General features: G+C 45.8%; 1 long non-coding RNA gene across 1 annotated transcript in view; it reads right to left on the minus strand.

Moving 5' to 3' along the window:
- Positions 1–19,093, minus strand: part of LOC115473415 — a 115,478-nt gene that overhangs the window by 10,829 nt on the left and 85,556 nt on the right. Inside the window, exon 2 of the long non-coding RNA XR_003942655.1 lies at positions 4,297–4,331. This is a non-coding gene — a long non-coding RNA (uncharacterized LOC115473415). The remainder of the gene's footprint in view (positions 1–4,296; positions 4,332–19,093) is intronic.

The following is a 19,093-nucleotide window of genomic DNA, read 5'->3' on the forward strand; positions in this document are numbered from 1 at the left end:
GGCCCTTCTCCCCTGCATGCTTTTGCATAAGTACATAAGTATTGCCATACTGGGAAAGACCAAAGGTCCATCAGGCCCAGCATCCTGTTTCCAACAGTGGCCAATCCAGGTCACAATATACCTGGCAAGATCCCAAAAACATACAAAACATTTTATACTGCTTATCCCAGAAATAGTGGATTTTCCCCAAGTCCATTCAATAATGGTCTATGGACTTTTCCTTTAGGAAGCCGTCCAAACCTTCTTTAAACTCTGCTAAGCTAACTGCCTTTACCACATTCTCTGGCAACGAATTCCAGAGTTTAATTACACGTTGAGTGAAGAAACATTTTCTCCGATTCATTGTAAATTTACTACATTGTAGCTTCATCGCATGCCCCCTAGTCCTAGGGCTTGGAAAGAGAATGTTTTTTAATGGGAGCTGCTGCACATTTCACTGGTGTCCTACTTCCTGTCTTGCCAGATGACCCAGATTGCCCTGGGCATTTTTTCCCCATGCCTGCTCCATTACCCATTGCTACATGTCTGTTGATGTTTCTTTCTTCTCTCGTGTAGTTCTGCTTCTCCCAGCCTTTTGTAGACATTTGGCCATGACCGTGCTATGGAGGGTCCCCATGGACCGCTCCTGAGGTGCATGCACCATCACTTGTTGCCTGAAGGATATCTGATTGGTTGGAGGGCAGCCATCTTGTGACTGGCAGAGCACTGGACAGGGGAGCTTCAAGTGAGCTTGCCAACTGTTGGCCATTTTGTGGTTGGAAGGAAGTGCCACATTGGCTAAATAACCACTAGTGCAGCCATAATCATCTTCTAACAGTACCTATTTGCATCAGGGCCAGTGAAGTAGGACCAGCCTATTATCCTTCAGATGGGCCCTTAGAATGCGCCACTAGCTGCTAAAATATTACTGGTGGAAGCCATGTCCAAGTTTGGTGAGGCTGTGTTTGATGGAGGACTCAAACTGGAAGCACCCGCTGAGCCAGAGGGCAATAGAGCCAGGCTGAGCATCTCTAAGCCAAGAGAAGCGAAGAATAAACCTCTTAAACCAGCAAAAGATCCATCCCCGGCAAAGGTCAGACAGCATATCACTGGTGTCAGCAAAAAGCACAAAATGGACGTAGGAACAAAACCACTTATTGTGAAGGTGGAAGGTGCAAGGGGGTGTGAAGGGCGTTTGGATATAACTCAGGCATCATGGTCAACCAGCAACTAGAAGAAGGGGTAATCCCTAACCTTGCACCGGCCATTGTCCTACCAGTGCACGTACAGCGTACATCCCGGTGAGTCTGTGCACAGCAATTCTGTGTACAGTTGTCCAGTATGTTTCTTGGCTCAGACAGGTGTGTCCCCACCCCACCCCAAAAAGGATGGGGTGGGGGCTGTGGCCCAGGTGGGGGGCTCACAGGTGGGTAAGGGTGTCACGACTATCCCCTTTACGTCTTCGTCATGTCTGTTTGATAATTTGTATGGCTCCCACATGCAAAGCCCTCTTTATTCTCAAAGCAGTAATTTGGAATTCAGCTCCAGACTAGTTAATAAGCATTTTCCACATGCTACCTTCACAGCGGGAGTGCAGTGGAACTTCTGCTATGGAAGGGCTTTGCTGTGGCTCAGAATATTCCCTTCCCTTCATCTGCAACATTTGCAGTGTGCAGCTCTGCTACATACAGCTCAGTTACTTGAGAAGGCACTTAGCTGCTTGCCCAGCCTCAGGGAAACCGCTTTCAGATGTTAGAACTTAAGTCTGGGTGAGCCAGTTTCCAGAAAGACCTTCCAGGCCTGCCTTGGCTCTTTTCCCCTTTCCTTTCTTGATAGTTTTGTATTTGAGAGGCAGGAGGGGTAAAACAGACAGCCAGGCCTGCGCATAAACGAGCAATGAAATCTGAGTGCGTAAAAACTTCAGACCTACCTCCCTGGCCACAGCTCCTGCAGTGGCTGTTTCTGGAGCTGACTGTAGTTATAAATGTATTTGTCAAGAATCTGTAATAGTGAAGCTACTGTCTTTTAACGCTTGATTTTATGAGGGTAATTTTATAACTGAGCACCTGGTTTAAGAGGGTACGTAGGTGCCCTACCTGTCTTTATTAAAATATTAGCGTAAGTGGAAGAAATCGTGTCTACCTTGCAGGAGTAAACATTTATACCTGCTCTGGAGAAGGTGTAAATGTTTGCGCCTATAATTTTTCAGTATGTGCATAAATTAGCATATTTATAATCTACGCATGTACCATACTTGTGAATTCTGCCCATGATCTGCCCCAACTCTGCTCCTGTACATGCACTATCATGTCATGGTGCATATTTTATACCAGATGGTATGCTATGCCATGCCAGCCCCAGAGTCTACTGTCTCTGATGGAGCTTCCTATTTCCACATAAACGGGACCGCATCAGAGGGAAGGCTCTGGGGCCAGCATGAGCAGCGTGTATGAATTGCTGCTTGCTGCCAGTGACCTCTGGAAGTGAAGTTTAAAAAGGTACATGGGGTAGGGGGGGATGGTTAAGAGATGATGGGAGATGCTGGATTGTGGAGAGGGAAAGGGAGACAGATGCCTTGAGTCTTCAACTGGCAGGGCTTGGGGATCCCCACCAGCCACAGCAAAGATGTGCCACTGCTGGAAGGGTCTGAGCCCAAAGTGGGGAGCCAGGGTCTACCCATGGCTATGCCACCGATACTGCCACACAGATTTATAAATGGCCTTCGCCATTTGTCAAGCAAAAATCCACCAAGGTGTAGAACTCTGAAATCCCACGGGAGAAAACAGAAAGGGAGACAAAGGAGGGAAAACGACCACAGACTCCAAAGATAAGAGAGAAAACCTTGATACTTGAGAAAATGTATTCAAAGATCCGACGCAACACTGTGTTTCGGCCTATGGCTTGCTTCAGGAGTCTGTGAGCAATCATCAAACGTCCAAAAATGCGTCTTTTCAATGCAGAAACACTTTTCATTAAACTACTGCCTTACGGGTAAATTCCATATATGGCACCAAAAATCTGGGCGCTAAGCTCGTAATCTACAATGGCAGAGTTGCGCCATCTCTGTTATAGAACACTAGCGTAAGTCTGCAATTATGCGCTAAACTTAAGGTGCTACCGCTTATGCTATATCTATGGCTGCCATAAATGGTGGCACCTAAATGCACAGTTGGGCACGTTAATGCAACTATTCTATACATCATTGCAAAGAACAACTCATAAAGAAACTACAAATCGCTCAAAACACAGCAGCCAGACTTATATTTGGAAAAACACGATTCGAAAGCGTCAAACCCCTCCAGGAAAAACTACACTGGCTACCAATCAAAGAACGTATTGCTTTCAAAATCTGCACCCTGGTCCATAAAATTATCTACGGAGAAGTCCTGGACTACATGACAGACCTCATAGACTTACCTACAAGAAACACAACCAGATCAGCACGAACATACCTAAATCTCTACTACCCAAACTGCGAAGGACTCAAATACACATCAACATATGCATCCAGCTTCTCCTACATCAGCGCACAACTTTGGAATGCACTACCAAAAGCCGTGAAAACAACGTACGACCGCCTAAACTTCCGGAAATCATTAAAAACCAACCTGTTGAAAAAGGCATATCCCATCGACCCAACCTAAATGCCTAAACCTTGCAACATAATGAAACAAAGCCAGAACTGACACTGCACAACTCTTTCTCTCTACGATTCCCCAATGTGTCTATAACACATGAACCTTTTAACCAAACTCTACCTCTCTACGATTCCCCAATGTGTCTATAACACATGAACCTTTTAACCAATCTCTACCTCTCTACGATTCCCCAATGTGTCTATAACACATGAACCTTTTAACCAAACTCTTCCTCTCTACTATTCCCCAATGTGTCTATAACACATGAACCTTTTAACCAATCTCTACCTCTCTACGATTCCCCAATGTATCTACAACACATGAACCTTTATAGCCTTATCCGACCACAATAACTCTATGTATTTGTTTTCTCTGCCGGAGTTGGCGAACGTCTCTACGGAACTATGTAAGCTACATTGAGCCTGCAAATAGGTGGGACAATGTGGGATACAAAAATTTAACAAATAAATAAATAATTAAATCATTGTCCGCAGCAGTGAAACAATATAAAGAGGCTCATTTTCAAAGCACATAGGCAAAAAGACTTTGTAAGTCCATGTGCTTTGAAAATGAGCATCATAGGGTTTTTTTTTTCTTTGTTCAGCTGTGAATTGTAGTGTTCAGTGTGTCATGTATGTGAACTTTGTTAGGGGTGTCTCAAGAGGTTTCATGCACAAACCTTTGGAAGAGTTCACACTCGTAACGATATCGCTCCTGTAATGAGAAAAGACAAAAAAAGAAAAGATAAGAAACCAGAACAAAGCAACAATTCCCATAAATACAATGCAACAACATTTTCAGACTGCACACCCCTAATGCATGCACACAGAGTCCTGCATGTATGTTAGAATTGGCCCTAAATCAGCAGATCCTTTTCTGAAATACCACTGAAATTGGACAGGTCCCAGCCTGGACGTGTTACTTCTGATTTCTGCATTCTCCCTAGGACTGGGCTGCACATGTGTAGATGTTCCTGAGGACAGAGAATGGGTGAAATAAGGGTGTTATCTTATCAAATTAACACAGTGGCTCCCAAACCTGGTCCTGGAGGCCCCCCCAGCCAGTCAGGTTTTCAGGATTTCCACAATGCATAAGCATGAGAGAGATTTGCATGCAAATATCTCTCATGAATAATCATTGTGGATATCCTGAAAACCTGACTGGCTGGGGTGCCTCCAGGACCAGGTTTGGGAGCCGTTGAATTAGCATATTAGCACCAATAGTTACCAGTATGTACATGTATAAAGTTACGCCTACTAATGAGCAGGCAATAACTTTGGGGCCCTTTTACTAAGTTGCAATAAGGGGCAGAGGTGTAACCAGACCTTTAGGTGGGAGGGGGCCAGAGGCCAAGGTGGGAGGGCACATTTTGGTTGCCGCCCTGCCATCACCCCCCTCCGCTGCCTCACCGCCCCCTTTGCCGCCGCTGTAACATTTTGGCTGGTGGGGGTCCCCAACCTCTGCCAGCTGAAGCACCGCTACCATAAATACCTTGGCTGGCAGGGGTCCACAACCCCCACCAGCTGAAGACTTCACCTAGCGTTGGTCTCCTGCCCTGCTCTCTCTTCCCCTCACATCCAGCACACCCCTTTTAGTGCAAATGAGCATGCTCAATTTCACTAAAGGAACGTGCCCAACGTGATGGGAAGAGAGAGCAGGGCAGGAGACCAGCGCTGGATGAAGTCTTCAGCTGGTGGGGGTTGGGGACCCCCGCCAGCCAACCAGGGGCCCAAAGCAAATTTGAGGGAGCCCAGTTCTCCATGGCCCCACCTAACTACACCACTGTTAAAGGGGGGGGGGGGAAGCTATAGTTCACAGTTGATTATTTATAACCCATTTTTACCCAAGGAAGGGTAGAAATCACTTATACAATACAACATAGAAATCAACAAATGCAAGCACATACATTCCATATATGTAAACACAAACTAAGAAACATAAAAAGGTCATCTCCAAAGGCCACAGAAAAAGACATCCAGTCCTGTCCAACCAAAACAACTCAAGACCTTGCAAACGTTTGGTGCAACAGATAACGTTTCAACAGTCTTTTGAAAGAAGCCACAGTCTGTAGTTGTCAATGGCAAATGGTTCCATTCAAAAGGCCCTGCTATTGAGAAAGCTCTTCCCCACATCACCTCCAGCCACAGACACAGCAAAACATCTCGCCGGGCGCTGTGTCCATACTAGAAAGTAAGGTACTTTTCCCAAAGGTCAGAGAGATTCCCATCACCTTCTGCTTCAGACTGTATCCTGACTACCCCAGCCTCCTGCCCTTCTGCAGTACTCAGCAGGTGTCATGAAGTGTGAGTCAGTCAACCTGTAGAGTGGATCAGTTAAACCGTTTGAAGCCTTCAGCCTCCGTTAAAATTGTATTTTTATCTTGTCGTGGGAGGCATGAGGTTAGGGACTGACTGAGGAAGAGGGAAAGAGCAGGCCTCGCCTTTGCGTGCACAACCTGTTTTGATGTCAAGAGACACAGAGGCGTGCGAACAGATTTTTTTTTTTTTTTTACATTTATAAAGCAGAAAATGTTTCTACATGCTAGAAAAATCTGTTTCCCTTCCCACTGTTTCCTCTACATCCCTGGTTATAAGTGGTGTTCTCGTCCTTTGAAGCTGTCTTCTCACTTTTCCGGGGTTTACAGTTCTGGTGTGTCTATTAAGCTTTTCTTAAATGTCTTAGTCAACGCTGATCTTCAAAAAAACATGTATCTTTTGGAAGCAGATGGCCAGAAGTGCCACTACAACCCAGCTTTTTGTTATTCCCCATATTTCATCTTCTGAAACACATTTTCTCTCTTTTTTTTTTAAGCTTTGCATCTTGCTGTTTTCTCTTGCTTTCATAAGTCTGCCTGAAAAGGCGGCTGGGGGTGGGGGGAGGAGGAAAATCAAAGCAATTCTAGCAAGGCCAGTGCAAACATCTAAGTATTTCTTACTCTAGTTCTGCTTAGTGCAACCTCTGTGGAAAAAATAGTATCTCACTTGCTAAACTTTGGAAAGAGACATAAAGGAGGGGACATATTTACATTCCAAGAAAGTTTTAAATGAACTTGCTGAGAGACAAACCAACTCCGCCTGTTTCTTATTAGGTCACTGAGGGGCCCTTTTACTAAGCCGTCTAAGCGTCTACATGCGCCCAATGCGCGCCAAAATGGAGTTACCGCCCGGCTACCGCATGGCTCTTGCGGTAATTTCATTTTTGGCGCATGTCCGATACGCACGTCCGAAAAAGAATTTTTATTTTCAGACACGCGCCAAGTGGCATTTGACATGAATAGGTCATTACTGCCCGGTTACCGCGTGAGTCTTTACCGCTAGGTCAATGTGTGGCAGTAAGTTCTCAGACCCAAAATGGACGCGCGGCAATTTTGATTTTGCCACATGGCAAAAAATTTTTAAAAGGCATTTTTTTTTACAGGCACACTGAAAAATGGATCGGCGTGCGCCCAAAACCCACGCCTACACTACCGCAAGCCTTTTTTCCATGTACCTTAATAAAAGGACCCTCCTGAGCTTCCTCTGGTCAACCCTCCTGCGAAAAGGAAAGTAAATGAGGTTAAATTGGGATTTAAAGATCAGAACTACAAGGATCATTTTTCAAACCAGTTTTGTTCAGGGGATATTTGAACAGGTCTTTGTAAGCCACATTGAGCCTGCAAGTAGGTGGGAAAATGTGGGATACAAGTGCAATAAATAAATAAAGGCAAGTCATTTAACAGAGCAGTTGAGTATTTCTCTAGAGTAATTTTCCAATAGTGAGCTTCATGATAAACAGTTGGATGTTGGTCTGTATTAAAGTAACCATTTAAGGCTTGATTCTATAAATGGCCCCTAAAAAAATAAGCGCAAAAAACCTGCCCTCAGTGCTATTCTATAAACCTCGCCTAAAGTTAAGCTTGGTTTATAAAATAGATGTAGCACCTGTCCCCCGCAACTAAAGTTTAGGCATGACCATTTACACCAACTAAAACCTGGTGTAAATGCCCACACCTAATTTAGGCGCAGATCGGGTGAATTCTATAAAGTGTGCATATTTGTTAAGAATGCCCATGACTCACCCATGCCTACTTACCTGTCCAGGGAGTGTTAATTTGAGTTGTTCAGTTTGCAACAATAGTGCCTTACCCCACCTTTTACAAAGCTGCGTGGCAACACCAACACAGCCCATTCACTTTGAAAGGGCTGTGTTGACATTACTGCACCGGCAGCCACTAGCGAGGCTTTGTAAAAGGGGGAGTTAGGATGACCTCAAGACCTTGAGTGGTAAATTGATCCTTTAAAACAGGCGCTATTAGGAGCATCAATGAGGCACAACTTCACATCAACTCAAATGCTTGCCTGGCTACAACCCCTGCTCATAAAATATTGTAGATGTCTAGAACAACAGACAACATCAGATCAAGAAATTGGAAAAGTGTAAAGAACCAAATTACCTTCTGGAAGCTTTGCTTTGGTTTGAGCTCGTGAGTGACAAGCAGTTCCAACTCATGCAAGGAAAGCATGCACAGTACACATTTCACTAATGTGATGTGTCCCACCCCACCATACATAATGTATGCATATTAACTTCTGTTTCTGTCAGCTGGCATGCTTAGGCTGTTCGGTTCCTTATCCTTGCCTTCCTGACTCTCTGTGCCTTGCTTGTTTGTTTTTACCTCTCCCTTATTCACCCCTCTTTTTTTTCTTTTTGTAACAAAATGTATATTTCTTGTTCTCTGTCTTTCCTCCATTTCTTTTATGTTCTTATTTTTCTCTGGTGCCTGTTTTTTTTTCTCCATAGCTCTCTGTTTTGTCTCTTTCTACAACCACACTCCCTCTTTCTAGCACTACATACCAAGTCTACAGTCCTACTAGACAGTACAGCACTGCACATACACACAATAAGAGACTGCCCTGCTTCATTGAGCTTAAAATGTGGAGTAGCTTAATGGTTAGACCAGGGAAGTCCAGTTCAAATCCCACTGCAGCCCCTTGTGACCTGGGCAAGTCACTTAACCTTCCATTTCCTTAAGTACCAATGTAGGTGGCAATTCTGTAACTTGTTCCCAAGATATAGGCAAAATCAGCAAAGCAAAGATGGTCAAGAAGATGATGATGTCATAAGAGCCGCACTCAGGTTAATAATTTATCAATGACCCGAGTGTGACTGCAATGATGACGACATCCCCTGGGCCGTCTCCATTTTTTTTTTGCTGTTCCTGTTCTCTGCAGAGTGTGTTTGTTCTTCTTCTGTTTCTCTGCCAAGACTTAGCCACCACAATGGAGAGTGCATAGCGTCAATTCAATATTGGCACTTGGGTGTGACTAAGCTGTAAAAGAATAGCAGTGTGAAGTCATGTTGGTACAACAAATTTAGGTAAGCCCACTTAGGATAGGTCAATGGCCGTTGTAAGTTGGCATGCAACAATCGTATTCTATAAATTATGGATGTCACTTGGTGGCAGACCCATAGTCTGCCCATGCTTCACACATGTACACCCCCTCGCAGTTATGTGCTAACCCCAGATTCTATATATGGCGTCCAAATGTAGGCACCAAATTTTGTGTGCAGATCAAATATGCACATGCAAATTAATTAGCTAGCAAGCTATTAATTAGCAATCAATTGGTGTTAATTATTGCAGTTAATTGCCAATAATTAGATTTTGCATGCGCCTCTTCCTGCGCGCTATTCAATAACCCCATGCGCGTAAATCCCCTAGCACACAACTCAAAAAGAGGGCATGGGCTAGAGGCATGGTAGGGGTTTTCCAACAATTTCCATGTGGCATTATAGAACAGCACCGTTGCCATGCCCAAATGCCAAGAGTTGGGCATCATCAATTACACCAGGTTTCAGCTGGCACCCAAAATTGGTTGCCGAAATGGGCTCTAAGCACTATTCTATAAGAACATCAACTTGGAGTTCTGTTCATAGGATAGCGTTCCATGCTGATTTTTTCTGGCACCCAAATTTGAGTGCCATTTACTGAATCTAGGCCTAAGTGACTTTGGTGTCATAACCACGGGGGGGGGGGGGGGGGTAGGGTGCCTCCCCCCCCCCCCCCCCCCCCACACACACACACTTTTGGCTTAGGCTCCTTCCACAACTACAGTACCCTTTGAGTGGCTGTCAGGGTTGAGTGGCTGACTGGAACTGTCCTTGTACCAGTGGCGTAGCCAAGGGTGGGCCTGGGTAGGCCCAGACCCACCCAGTAGCAGCACACCTATGATGTGGATGGCAGGGATTCCCAAGCCCCACCAGCCAAAAACTCCCAACAACTGTCCCTCCTGCATACAGTACCTTGTAAATAGCAGATCTTCACCTGCAGCGAGCAGTGACTGATACATACTATTCACACCGGCCCCCACAGCCTTCCCTCTGATGTATTCCCGCCTATGTGGAAACAGGAAGTTGCATCAGAGAAAAGACTGTGGGGCCAACATGAGCAGTGTGTATTAGCTGCTGCTTGCTGACGGTGAAAATCTGCTATTTAAAATGTATTCGGGGGAGGGGATGTTTAAAAGACCATATGGCATGCAGACAAGAGAGGGAGAGACCAAATCACTTGTGGGACAGGGCGGAGTTCTGCCCACCCATCTTGGGCCCTGGTCCACCCCAAATTGGGTGTCTGGCTACGCCCCTGCCTTGTACTGTCTCTGCAGGGAAGAAGTCAGCAGCCTCCCTTCCTGCTGCCAACATCTGCACACTCGCACACCGAACATGTGCACTGAGTGCCGACGTCAGAAGCAGGAGGAGAGGCTGCTGAGTTCTTTCCTGCAGAGGCAGCGTTGGGACAGTTCCAGTTCTTATGGGCTACTGGGAATTGGGCATCCTTGCCAGATAGGGAAGAAAAGTTGTGGCGGTGGCAGCGGGGGGAGGGGGGGAATGAAATACATTGCCTCCCCTGGCCCTCCCTGCCCCCCCCCTCAGAAATCCAATGTTGGCTATGCCCCTGGACTGCATATTTTATAGAATAGCCTTTTATTTGTATCAGGGTAGCATTCTATCAAGTGCACACTCATTGGGCAGCAAGTAATAGAATGGGGGGTGGGGGGATTTAGAACATTCAGCTACAACTGAAAAATGTGTGAGCCGAATCCTAATAAATAAATAAGACACAGAGACAACAACAATGCAAAGCTTCAGGAAAATTTAAAAAATTCAGAGAACAGGGTTAAACTAAGAAGGCTAAAATCAGGAAGACCTAGGGTTGTACTCTTGAAAGCAGCCTACAGAGGTGGGTTTTTTTAAGGTGGTAATTGAACATGGTTGGAGAGACCCAATGATGAGCCAACTCAGGCTGTTCCAGGCAGATGGCGCAGCAAGGTGGCATTGGAAGTCGGTGATGGAGAAGAGCAGAGATAAGAGGAGTTTATCCAATACACAGTGGCCACTCTTGTAAGTGCATAGGAGAAACTTCATGTGTAGCAGAAGAGGAAGGCGAGCTAAAAATCTTATCACATGACAGACACCACTACCCTAAACCTTATGTAAAACAGGGTCTCTCTACAGTCGATGACCTAATGTAGATTATAATGCAATTTATCACTCAGAAACCTTCATGCAATACCATAATTATTCTTCTCTACCATGTATGTACGCACATGGTATATACAGTGGTGGAAATAAGTATTTGATCCCTTGCTGATTTTGTAAGTTTGCCCACTGACAAAGACATGAGCAGCCCATAATTGAAGGGTAGGTTATTGGTAACAGTGAGAGATAGCACATCACAAATTAAATCCGGAAAATCACATTGTGGAAAGTATATGAATTTATTTGCATTCTGCAGAGGGAAATAAGTATTTGATCCCCCACCAACCAGTAAGAGATCTGGCCCCTACAGACCAGGTAGATTCTCCAAATCAACTCGTTACCTGCATGACAGACAGCTGTCGGCAATGGTCACCTGTATGAAAGACACCTGTCCACAGACTCAGTGAATCAGTCAGACTCTAACCTCTACAAAATGGCCAAGAGCAAGGAGCTGTCTAAGGATGTCAGGGACAAGATCATACACCTGCACAAGGCTGGAATGGGCTACAAAACCATCAGTAAGACGCTGGGCGAGAAGGAGACAACTGTTGGTGCCATAGTAAGAAAATGGAAGAAGTACAAAATGACTGTCAATCGACAAAGATCTGGGGCTCCATGCAAAATCTCACCTCGTGGGGTATCCTTGATCATGAGGAAGGTTAGAAATCAGCCTACAACTACAAGGGGGGAACTTGTCAATGATCTCAAGGCAGCTGGGACCACTGTCACCACGAAAACCATTGGTAACACATTACGACATAACGGATTGCAATCCTGCAGTGCCCGCAAGGTCCCCCTGCTCCGGAAGGCACATGTGACGGCCCGTCTGAAGTTTGCCAGTGAACACCTGGATGATGCCGAGAGTGATTGGGAGAAGGTGCTGTGGTCAGATGAGACAAAAATTGAGCTCTTTGGCATGAACTCAACTCGCCGTGTTTGGAGGAAGAGAAATGCTGCCTATGACCCAAAGAACACCGTCCCCACTGTCAAGCATGGAGGTGGAAATGTTATGTTTTGGGGGTGTTTCTCTGCTAAGGGCACAGGACTACTTCACCGCATCAATGGGAGAATGGATGGAGCCATGTACCGTACAATTCTGAGTGACAACCTCCTTCCCTCCGCCAGGGCCTTAAAAATGGGTCGTGGCTGGGTCTTCCAGCATGACAATGACCCAAAACATACAGCCAAGGCAACAAAGGAGTGGCTCAGGAAGAAGCACATTAGGGTCATGGAGTGGCCTAGCCAGTCACCAGACCTTAATCCCATTGAAAACTTATGGAGGGAGCTGAAGCTGCGAGTTGCCAAGCGACAGCCCAGAACTCTTAATGATTTAGAGATGATCTGCAAAGAGGAGTGGACCAAAATTCCTCCTGACATGTGTGCAAACCTCATCATCAACTACAGAAGACGTCTGACCGCTGTGCTTGCCAACAAGGGTTTTGCCACCAAGTATTAGGTCTTGTTTGCCAGAGGGATTAAATACTTATTTCCCTCTGCAGAATGCAAATAAATTCATATACTTTCCACAATGTGATTTTCCGGATTTAATTTGTGATGTGCTATCTCTCACTGTTACTAATAACCTACCCTTCAATTATGGGCTGCTCATGTCTTTGTCAGTGGGCAAACTTACAAAATCAGCAAGGGATCAAATACTTATTTCCACCACTGTATATATACCATGATCTATTCCATATATGTTATGTTCCATATATGTTATCATGTATGTATGCACCGTAACGCAATAACATTTGCAATTCTGTTACCCGGAAATGGCAACCGCCATTACGGCAAATGTAAGCCACATTGAGCCTGCAAATTGGTGGGAAAATGTGGCATACAAATGCTACAAATAAATTAAATAAATAAATAAAGTAATGACTTGAGAAGAGGGATTTATAGCACAGATTTAAAAAAAATTTTTTGTTGTTAGCATTTTTTATTTAAAACAAAAAGAAACAAAATGGAAAACAAAGGAGAAGAAACTGTCAGATCTGGGGCCCCTCCCTGCCAAAACCCAGACGTATTAAATACAAACAAGCAAACTCGCCAGTCTCTTCTGTCCTGCTGCTGTGGTTTCTCATAACAGTGTCAGCTGGTGCTAGCTTGAAATTTTGCCATATAACAAAAACAGTGCTGACCAATAGGTTGGCACCGTTTTGTTGGTAAAAATTCCAAAATAGCACCAGCTTCACGTTAGCCAGTGCCAGTATGAGAAACAGCACCAGTGGGGCAGAAGCAATTGGGAATCAGCAAATGGGTTAAGACTAAGAGGTAGAATGGAAGGGCTTGAGGGGGTTCAGGAGAACTTGGGAGGGGCAGGGACTGTCCACAAACCTGGATTTTTTTTTAAGGGCTAGGATTTTGTGTGTGTGTGTGTGTGTGTGTGTGTGTGTGTGTGTGTGTGTGTGTGTTGGAGCAGGCTCAAAACAAATTTTGGAAGCAAAATTAGCAAACTAATGAATGTTCATGTTTTGCAATTCCAAAACCCCCCAGGAAATGTTGATTAAAAAAGAAAAAAAAAAGCATGTACCTACAACATAGAGCTAATGATACTGGAGGATGAAATGTCATATACCTAAGTGTTCATTAGGCTGCAATGGAGATGGGTTTAGTGGGAGACCTGTGAGCTGCAGGTTGTGGAATTCTAAATAGGAGGTGATAGAGTGAAAAATTATTTTCGTAGTGCGTTTAGAATGGAAGTGATGGATTTTAGCGATAGAGAGAATTTTTATCAGTGTAATGCAGTGGTTCCCAAAGCTGGTCCTGGAGGCACCCCAACCAGTCAGGTTTTCATGATACCCACAATGAATATTCATGAGAGAGATCTGCATGCAGTGGAGACAGTGCATGCAAATCTCTCTCATGAATACTCATTGTGGGTATCCTGAAAACCTGACTGGTTGGGGTGCCTCCAGGACCAGCTTTGGGAACCACGGGTGTAATGGATGCATGTAGACATTGTCAATTGTCTTTGACTCTTCCTTACTCGGTGGAGGGCCATCTTTCTGTCCCATCCCTCTCACTGTGACTGGAATATTCAGGAGATTGATCACTACATTACATAGCCTTTCATATCTGTGGTGCAAGTTCAAACCCTAACTTATGTGGGCTATGTGAAATGGTTTGTTTATTTGGTGGCCTCTGTCTAGTTTCAAGGGAAATAGAAGACGCATTCACACTGAACTTCCTACAAGTCTATGAATGCTGCTGCACACTTTTGGGCTCATTTTCGAAAGAGAAGGGCGCCCATCTTTCGACACAAATCGGGAGATGGGCGTCCTTCTCCCGGGGTCACCCAACTCGGCATAATCGAAAGCCGATTTTGGGCGCCCTCAACTGCTTTCCGCCACGGGGATGACCAAAGTTCCCGGGGGCGTGTCAGAAGCATAGCGAAGGCAGGACTGGGGCATGCTTAACACATGGGCATCCTCAGTCGATAATGGAAAAAAGAAGGGCGTCCCTGACGAACGCTCGGTTGACTTCACTTGGTCCATTTTTTTTACGACCAAGCCACAAAAATGTGCCCTAAATGACCAGATGACCACCGGATGGAATTGGGGATGACCTCCCCCTACTCCCCCAGTGATCATTAACCCCCTCCCACTCTAAAAAAAACTTTATAAATAGTTTTTCCAGGCTCTATGCCAGCCTCAAATATCATACCCAGCTGCATGACAGCAGTACGCAGGTCCCTGGAGCAGTTTTAGTGAGTGCAGTGCACTTCAGGCAGGCGGACCCAGGCCCATCCCGCCCCTACCTGTTACACTTGTGGTGGTAAATGTGAGCCTTCCAAAACCCACCACAAACCCACTGTACCCACATCTAGGTGCCCTCCTTCATCCCTAAGGGCTATGGTAGTGGTGTACAATTGTGGGAAGGGGGGTTGGGGGGCTCAGCACACAAGGTAAGGGAGCTATGCACCTGGAGCTTTTTCTGAAGTCTACTGCAATGCCCCCTAGGGTGCTCGGTTGGTGTCCTGGCATGTCAGGGGGACCAGTGCACTACGAATGCTGGCTCCTCCCATGACCAAAGGGCTTGGATTTGATCGTTTCTGAGATGGGCGTCCTCAGTTTCCATTATCGCCGAAAATCAGGGACGACCATCTCTAAGGATGACCATCTGTAAGGTCGACCTAAATGTTGAGATTTGGGCGATCCCGACCCTATTATCGAAACAAAAGATGGCCACCCATCTTGTTTCGATAATACGGGTTTCCCCGCCACTTTACGGGGACGTCCTGCAAGAACGCCCTCAGGAAAACTTGGGCACCCCGTTTGATTATGCCCCTCTTTGTCACCGACTTTTGATAGAGACACGAAGAGCAAGCAATCATTTTTACCATCTGTCTTCAAGTCTGGACAGTGTAAGGCTATTTTCAAATTCCCCAACTCATCCTTTTGTGTGAACGAAGAAGCGGAATGTTCTGGAGAAGGGTTTATCACTTTCTTTCCAGTGGAACAATAGGTCAGGGAGCCAAAGGTCAAGTGGTTCATTCTACATGTAAGATTTGCGAATTTTGTGAAGTCTAACTCAACCTGATGAATTTGCACAAAATGCACAAGCCTGTAGTGATTCATAAGCCATCTGATTTTAAAATGAGAGATTGATGGGAATACGCACACACTCGTATGCATGTGGCTACCTGAATCTAGGGAAAAAAAATACCCATGTCGTACTTCTCTTGGCTCATGCCTTCAAAATTTGCTGACAACAAATGTAAACATTATTACAGGAGGCCGAACAAAGACAGGGCAGAAAGCAGAATGAAAATGGTGCAAGTCATGGCAAAATCTCATAAAAATGTGCTGTGACTCTCCAGGAGTTGGTAATTTGTTCCTCTGATCAGCTGTGGTTAGTGCTGCTGAGTTTGATTTCATCCTGTCCAGCCCATCAAGCTTCAGTGAAGTGAAGTGAAATCCTCTTCAACAGATGAGTCCACAGATGAGTCCAGAAAAACTGTGATCAGCCACAATGTTTGCTTTTTTTTTTTTAATATGTGCAAAATTTATCAGTGCTTCGCATATGTTATCCTTTAAATCCCTCTGGATGTTTTCCTTCTGTACTTCTGGAGCTGGGCTAAAATTTGGTAATCAGTGGGCAGAGTATAGAGCTAATTGTCCCTCTTTTGGCTTAATACTGTATACAATTTCTGCTGTACATCTTCTTGGGGTCTTACAGGGACTTTGGAATGATTATGTCATAACCAAACTCTGTAAGCCACATTGAGCTTGCAAATAGGTGGGAAAATGTGGGATACAGATGCAAAAAAAAAAAAAAAAAAATGTCAAGACATACTAACATTGAATAATTACTGACACTGTTGTCTTCTTTTCTGAGTGGTGAAAAAAGTGAACATCACTGAATTAAGGCCATGTAGGTCTACCATGATGGTAAGTGTTCAGGGAATGAGGTCAGGGTAGTCATAGGTCACCGTCCTGCTTATTTTCGAAGGAGAAGGCCGGCCATCTTCTGACACAAATCGGGAGATGGGCGGCCTTCTCCTAAACCCGGTCAAATCGGTATAATCGAAAGCCAATTTTGGCCGGCTTCAACTGCTTTCCGTCGCAGGGCCGGCCAATGTTAAAGGGGGCGTTTCGGCAGGGTCCGGAAGGCGGGACGGGGGAGTGGTTACGTGATGGCCGGCTTCGGCCGATAATGGAAAAAAGAAGGCTGGCTCTGACGAACACTTGGCCGGCTTTACTTGGTCCATTTATTTTTAGGACCAAGCCTCAAAAAAGTGCCCCCACTGACCAGATGACCACCGGAGGGAATCAGGGATCACCTCTCCTTACTCCCCCATTGGTCACTAACCCCCACCCACCCCAAAAAAAACAATTTTTTTGCTAGCCTCTATGCCAGCCTCAAATGTCATACCCAGCTCCATCACAGCACTATGCAGGTCCCTGGAGCAGTTTTTAGTGGGTACTGCAGTGCACTTCTGGCAGGCAGACCCAGGCCCATCCCCCCACTACCTGTTACACGTCTGGTGATAAATGGGAGCCCTCCAAAACCCACCCAAAACCCACTGTACCCACATGTAGGTGCCCCCTGTTACCCTTTAAGGGCTATGGTAGTGTTGTACAATTGTGGGTAGTGGGTTTGGGGGTTTGTGGGGGGCTCAACACCCAAGGTAAGGGAGCTATGTACCTGGGAGCAATTAATGAAGTCCACTGCAGTGCCCCGTAGGGTGCCCGGTTGGTGTCCTGGCATGTGTGGGGGACCAGTGCACTATAAATGCTGGCTCCTCCCACGACCAAATGGCTTGGATTTGGCCAAGTTTGAGATGGCCACCATTAGTTTCCATTATCGGCAAAATAGTGCTGATAATTGTTTATTTACATTCAATTATCAGCGCTGATTAGCTTGTTAACTAATTAAGCTATGCGCATTTTTATGGAATGTGCTTAGATTTCCACGCGGAAATCTCGGTGCGATATATAGATTCTCCGGGTCAGTGTGTAAATGCAAGGGGGTTTTCAAAGAGGGAGGAGCATGTTCAGGGCACGGGCATGTCCAACATTAACATGCATAACTAACAGAATACTGTAAGTTACGTGTTAAAGAGCCACATTTACGCCCTACCATTGACATGGCGTAAGTGGACACAAATGTCAACTTCACTACACAGATATGGGAGAAAGTGGGATGTTTGGCCACGGAAAACCAAAGACTGGAGGGATGGATTCTTAAAACAGTTGTTTATTGATGTAACTGGCTCAGGTATGACATGAGGAGAAGTGATTAGAAACTGTGATGATCATAGATTGTTTTCACAGCTTGTGGCAGTGCGTTCCACGATCGTGTGCTTACGTAAGAAAAGTTGGACGCATGGGTTGTCTTGTATTTAAGTCCTTTGCAATTTGGGTAGTGGAGATTCAGTGATACTACCAGCACCTACAGAAGAGGGGGCGAAGGGTGCTGCAGCTGAGGAGGCAGAGGAGACAGCAGCTGGCTCAGAGAGAATCTTCAGCAAGCCGACGCAGGCCAAGGGTGAATTTCTGACAGCTCACAGAGGAGGAGACTCCTGATGCAGGCCTAACGGCCGAAACACAACGTTTCTGTCAAGTCTTTTTTTCATCAATAAACAACTGTTTTAAGAATCCATCCCTCCGGGCTTTGGTTTTCAGTGGTCAAACTTCCCACTTTCTCCCATATCTGTATTCTCTCGTGGGGCGTTCGAGTTCTCCGCTTTTTGCGGATTATCTGGACTTCACTACACATACATGTGTACGTGATCTTATAGAACAGGCTCACAGCCCACCTAATTGGATGCCTAAATTTTAGGACCCAGTTATTGAATTACCCCCATATTGGACACAAGGTGAGAGACAGAGACAGAATTATTATATGCACCAGTCAAGAAGCAATTGATTCAGTGGCGTACCAAGGGGTGGGGGGGGTGTGGGCAGTCCGTCCCGGGTGCACACCACTTGGGGGGGGGGGGGGTGCCGCGCGCCTGTTGGCCGAGTCCGCTCGTTCCCTCCCTGCTGCTCCCTGTGCACGGAACAGGTTACTTCCTGTTCCGGGGCAGAGGGAGCAGCAGGGAACGAGCGGACTCGGAGCTGACAGGCGCATGGCACCCCCCCCCCCCAGCAGGTAAAAATGCACCCGGGGGGTCGCACTGCACCCGGGGGGGGGTGTAATTTCACCGGAGGGGGGGCCGCGCTGCACCCGGGGGGTGGCACATCGGCGATCCACCCCAGGTGTCAGCCAGCCTAGGAACGCCACTGAATTGATTATCACGTATCCAGCTCCAAAGTTTGAGACTGCTGCTAATTTTATTTTCTCATGCTGGACAGTAGCATGACAAACAAGTGACTGCCAGGAGTGAGGACTAGTTCTAGACTCAAAGTTTTGAGCTCATTCCAGTGGTTCCCAAACCTGGTCCTTGAGGTACCCCAACCAGTCAGGTTTTCAGGATACCCACAATGAATATTAATGAGAGAGATTTGCAT

Source organism: Microcaecilia unicolor, chromosome 6, assembly GCF_901765095.1.
Source record: "Microcaecilia unicolor chromosome 6, aMicUni1.1, whole genome shotgun sequence".
Classification (NCBI taxonomy): domain Eukaryota; kingdom Metazoa; phylum Chordata; class Amphibia; order Gymnophiona; family Siphonopidae; genus Microcaecilia; species Microcaecilia unicolor.